Genomic DNA, 6,403 nt, shown 5'->3' on the forward strand with positions numbered 1-6,403 from the left:
GGGTAAAATCTTAGAAACACCTGTGAAGTTCTAACAACTGCTGCAATAAAAAGTTTCATATCTCTTCTTGGTTGTAAGTCAAGGCTGCTTCATAAGTAACAGCAAAGACAACCAACATTAGCAATATGTTTATCACCTTGTTTGCATGAGCCTGTTTACCTGGAAAGTTGCTAGTGCCATGTTTGCCTTTGATGAGTATGAAGTACTTCTGTATTAAGCCAGACAATGCCAGCTGGTGTTTGTATGTACGTGGTGTACAGGAAGAGCCTGCTATATGTCTTAACCCGGGTGGTCTACCAGGGAACAAAAAGTCCTCACAAAAAAAACCTCTCTGGCGTAAAATGGTGCGTGGGCTTATCACAAATTCACATGTTGCAGTTAGGTTCTTGTGCAATCGGTAGCCTTTTCAAGGAAGATGTATGTATTAAGGCCAACCCAGAAATTCAGATAATTTTCCTGGCATTCACGATCCATTTTCTGAATGGTGAGTTCAGCTAAGATAAAGGTGGACAGAACGACCTAGCTCATCTTCCTGACCTCTATTCTCCTTCACTATTTGCTCATATGAAGAGGTTATACTTAGGTCTTGCAATTGTTCTACAGCAGAATTAAAACAACACCCATTCTAATATCACATTCTGACCTGTTTCAACTAGAAAACTATATAAGTTCATGCCGAGAAAAAGAGACCACTTCGGTCATGCAACCAAAAATTACGCAGGTAATTGTGTTAATGTCAAGAAAGCAGCTCTGATTAAAGGCAAATTTATTTAGAAGAAAAAAAAAAAAAAGGAAACGAAAGAAGGCTAGTGTGGTAATTTGAAGTCATCATAAGGTACCCAGCCAGCACTTCAATGGGGGAAAGAGAGAAGCACATTTACTTGCAAACTGTTCATTTTGCACAGTTTGTGATCTTGTCTCGCACTTGTCTGCCAACTCCATGTGTTAGAACATTTTATGATTTCACCACTGCTATTTCTAAGGGTTGGTTGTGTCCTAGATTGACTTGGGAGGGTAGACTGTGATTAGAGATGTTCCCTGGGAGCTTAGATAATAATGCCCTACATGGAGTCAGCAATATTTATAGAAGTCCAGATAGTTTATAGAAGAGCATCGCTCACTAAATGACAGCTTTAGGATTTTCTAACTCTTCAAAGAAAAGCCCTGCAAGCAACAGCTGTGTCAGATCTAATATTATAGACCCAAGCAGTGATGAAAGTACAGACAGTGGCTTCACTGAAAAATTCCTATGGACCCTCTAGTGTCACCCATTTCCACTTCCAAACCACAGCTTCTCATACAGTCATGTAGCACCTGGTGACAGTTGCTTACACTGAGTGTTTGATATATTTTAAGTCTATTTGGCAACTGGGCACCTCACTGCTGTCCCTGTTCCTCTTTCAGTATGATGGTAAGGGGCTGTGCTGGCTCAAAGCCAACTGCAGCCACCAACTTCCTAAAGTTGGTGCAATGGGCACTGGTTTTTATAATCTTGCGTGTCATGAGGCGTTGTATTTATGTATGACAAGAGGCAGTCACTACTGTTTTGAACTCACACCCTGAAACGGAGCAGAAATGCATTGAGACAATATGATATAAACAATTAGAGCAGACACATGGATAGTAACTATATATTTTTCCTGAGACTTGTAACGTCACTTAGTATTTGAGGACCTGGAAAATTTCCTGCAAAGTCCTGGCCACCTTCTGTCTCGGAAGCCCCAAGACCAAACAGGGAAAAGCAGGTTAGTGTAAGGACTGATGGGACCTTCTCTCTCTCTCTGCTCTGCAGCTGGCTTTCCTCCAGTTCACCTTACCATAGAAAGACTGTGGAGTGCCCTTTCCAATGCAAAAGATGAAGGATAGCCAATGACCCTGGTTTTGCAAAACTGTGTAGCAGCAGAATACCTTCTTGGAGTTACTCAAAGGTCAGGGAGGAACTTGCTCTTTCCTCTACCTAAATTCCTCTTCAACCAGCTGGCTTGAACTTGATACAAGAACATGAGACTGTTTCATAGGACAATACATCAGGTGATAAAGGATGTTGCCATTTGGATGATGCATCTTTTCACTACTTTATTATTCGTATTTCTTTCAAAAGTCACTAATAAATGGTCTAACTGCATTATTCTCAAATAACAGTCTCAAATAATATATCCCTTGAATCGAATTCAAAACCAGAAGGCCTCTATATACTTACACTGAACTTATCTTTTGGTTGTTTTAGTGATTAATCACCATGCCCCGAGAAGGAAGATAGAAATATTAAAGAAAACAAGAGCAACATTTTGCAGGGGGAAAAAAAGTAATGAAAACAAGGCTTGAAAAATAAAATACCATCCTCACTCAGAATCTGTTCCTGGAGACGTTTGAAAGGACAGCATTTTTCAGATGAGCTTAAAAGAGAGTGGTAAACATAATTTCCTCCTACTCCCTGAAACTGCATCAGACTGTCTTAAATACTTTCTGATTAGTAATGGAAATTATGCCCAGACAGCATTTTGAAACTGAAGTATTTTAAATGATATTTACAGACATAAACAAGTACTCAATGAGTGATAAAGCCTACAGATATAAAATGCAGTAACCCCAGAATGAGTAAAATGCACCTGCTGTCACTTCTTAAATACCATCTTTTGCTCTGCATTTCCTATTGTTCTTTCACTCCGGGGAAGAACTCAGATTATCAAGGGTGTGAGGGAAGCAGTATGAAAAATTAGGGCCTGATCATGAAAACTGATGTGGAAATTCACTGACATGAGTAATCCCATCCATTAATTGAAATTCAATTGGTTTGCCACAGTCCCTGCACAGGAAAGGCCACTGTTTTCACAAGAAGTCAAGTTAGGAGGCTTGAATACCTGAAAGATCAGATGTCCTGTTTCTTCGGATATCAGTTTAGAGATTTATCCTGAGGAATAGTGGGAAGGGAATAGGATGGAAGGATCACCTGTGGTAAAGGTAGCTAGGGAATATGTTCTTCATTTTTCTTCCAGCTTCACAGTGGTTCCGAAGAGAAGTGAATGTGAAGCAAGGACAACACTGCTTCCATTAACACAGTACATGCATGGAGGGCTATTTTCAGGCCTTGTACTCCAGCATAGTGGCCACTGTGGTGGCTAAAGGACATGAAAACCATGAATGGTGCAAGCTCCTGTTTTTCAAGGCTGCGGAGTACTCTACAGAGTCAATAGAGAGGTCACCAATGGAACACTGTATAACAGATGATCTCTGCATGGCTTTAACCTCCATACTGGGACCTTGACTTGCCAAATATCTCACAAGCTCACAGTCTAGCAGGTAGTGGGGTAAATGCAGCCTTGCTGAAATCTCTCACTGGAGATTGCTTCTGTCTGAAAGAGAGTGAGCTGGGCTGATAAGACTATTCATGTGAAGAAAGCTGACCATGCTCTTACGTAATTTGCTGGTTCCAGTTCTTTATTTCTCTTGACTAAAGTTCCATTTCCACCTATTTATCTAATCCTTGTAAAGTCTCCAGGTAAATGGAAATGTCAAATCATTCCCATGTGAAAATCTATTCTTATTTCTTAGAGGATTTTGCAAGTAATGAGCAGCTATCCATGTTAAAGGAGGAGAGGGGACTGTGAAATTATCTTTATTTTTCAGAAACAACAAACAGAAAAAAAGTTCAAGCTTGTGGAATGGTAAGATGATTTTAATTTTGAAAAATTATTGTGTCAGTGTAATAATGACTTGGTCTGACATGCAACCACCATTGTGTGTTTAATAAAATTATATGACAGTAACAAAATATATGAACAATATTTTATTAGATCCTGAGCATCATGCTGCAGTATATCTGGCTGCTTGATAAATGTCAACCCCAATTCATGAGGAAGAAAACCCTTTCTTTCTTCAGCGTGTTATGCTTTCAGTAATATAAACCTGTGAAAAAGTGTTTATTTTTGTCTTTCTGAGACCATTTGTCTTAGAGAGGATATGAAATAGAAAACCAATATACCAATTAACACCCAAAATAAATAATCCACATCAAGCCAGACAAAATATTTTCTGTTTAGTTAGCAGTTGCTTTATCTTTGTCTTCAGCACTTTGCACTTTGATCAAAACTGTACTGTTTGAAGTGTTCAGTGCTAATAATAGGGAAAATCTGGGTGATATGTCTGCTCCAACAAAAAATACCATGCATTTCGGACACCATATATTCACTTATGGTTGCTTACAGGAACTAGAGATTCCCACTAGGGTTGGAAAAAAAAAGCTTTACTAAAAAATGTTTCAAGGGCTCACATGAAGATAAATGCCCAAGAGGGACAGGGAGACAACTAAAAAGCAGGCCTGCAATAGGCAGCCGTCACTTCTAGTCATTGCAGTGACTGAAGAGCTAATGACACCACACTGTTAGGAAATTCAGTGCCTGCAAGCTTGATTAGGTAAGACAGCAGGTCTAATCTGCATTTAATGAATGATTCAGGAATGACATGAAGAGCCTAACTTTAAGGGAACAGGTATTGACAGAAATAGGTACGTGCTCTGTGAACGTCTTCTGGCCTAACTCATTATGGGTTTCTGAAAAAGTTATTTCACTTCTTCCTTCCAATTTCAAACACTGTGGTCTGCTTGTTCTGCAAGCTAAGAAGATCTAGTGTTTTGTTAAAACTTATGCTACTGTGAAAGCAGATGGTCAATAATAATGAGAGAAAAAGGAAAACTGACTAAACCTGCTATTTCTGCAGTGCAGTGCAGGTAGACAGATATTTATTCCTCCATGGAGCCCCAGTGTTATTAGTGTGTATCCACAGTAATGTCTGCTAATCAATAAAAGGATTTTGACCTACACTGGTCTGAGTGCTAATAACATACAAGTAAATGCAAAGAAAGAAAACTAATCAATCAAATATTAAAAGATTAAGACATTTCAATTATTTTTTATGACAGTAGTATTTTCTCTTAAGATAGGGAAAAATTACAATTTGCTTTTAAGAGGTGGTTCTTAGATATACTATTTTCCAACTAGTAATATTTTGTGAAAGTCTGCAGCACTGCAAAGCATCATGAAGGGAAAACTATATTGACATGCACAACCTGCAGTGACAGCACCAAGGTATCAGTCCTTCTTGGAGTCTGAAAACCCTCCAGCACCTTCCTTTTGATATAGCAGGAAAAAAATGCTGAGGCATATGTAAAGCAGAAGACATGTCAAGGTTCCAGTAAGGAAGTGAGGTGTTCAAGAGACAGATAACTGTCACATTTTCTCAGGTCTTTCTCAACACCTTGGTCCTTCTGTCACTGAAATTTATGTACAGAATTCATTCAGCAGGTACCACTGACACTTTGCTCCCTGCACCTTACTTCAGTTCTCATGCAAGTATTCCTTACTTTCTGAACTCCCACAGCCTCTAGTACCTCATTCCTCTGGACCCCAGTACCTTGATCTAGACCTATTATATACTCAGTACATGTTCCCTGCCTGAAAAATACAAAGCCTGGGATAACTGGGGCGCTGGGAAACAGCAATCACACTTTGTGTGACAAAGAACCAAAAGCTACTGACAATACAGAGGCAACCCATATCAGAGCAGCCGAGGGACAGCAACTTGTTCCTTTGTCATGGTTAGCAGATTATGATTCTCCTGTCTGTTTTGCTTTTTTCTGACTTCCTGTCTATGTTTCTTTAGTGCTCTGGACAGCAGTGTGGACAAAATCAAAACATTTTGAATAAGTTGACTGTTACCTGCATCTTGCAATGAGGGAAATAAAAGCAAACACAGAATAAAAGTGATCTCCAAAGTCATGCTCTGTACAATCAGAAATAAAACCCAGTGCTCATACAATAACTATGAGACTATTCTTACTTCCCAGCAGTCAGAAATAACCGACTGATTGCAAGAGCAATAGAGATGCGCTTGAAAGAATGAGGGCTCTTGCCTCTTTGAAGCAGTTAAGGGAATCTGGGTTAGACCCAGACAGTAGTGCCACCACTTATGCAGCCTCTGCTTAAACAGGCAGCTTTGCACCACAGAGTGTTTCTCCTGCATGCTGCTGTATATACCACCAGCCTTGTGAAGACTATGACTCAAGATCTCTGCAAACTTATAAGATTGAAAATATCCTCAGCAGTTTCAGCTCTTGCAAGGCATTTTAAGATGTAAGCGAAACCTGCCGCAACAAGCCCAGTCTGGATATGAGGGGTTGACAAAAGCGGCACACTGTGCAGTATTTCTACTATAAATCCTCTGTTCCAAGGGACTGAAATGCAACTGTAATTAATCACTGCAGGATGGATCTAGGCAAGAGAGTGTTCCAGACAAGTACATATTATTTTTCTCTCAGCATATCTGAAAACATTGCATGTGTATGTGAAACACTGAGCAGATTACTCCAGATTACTTTCATTTTCCATGTTAATAAAAATAGCTTTAG

This window comes from Pezoporus occidentalis, unplaced genomic scaffold, assembly GCF_034315485.1.
Source record: "Pezoporus occidentalis ecotype Australia unplaced genomic scaffold, CSIRO_AGI_Poc_V1 ctg69, whole genome shotgun sequence".
NCBI classification, from domain to species: domain Eukaryota; kingdom Metazoa; phylum Chordata; class Aves; order Psittaciformes; family Psittacidae; genus Pezoporus; species Pezoporus occidentalis.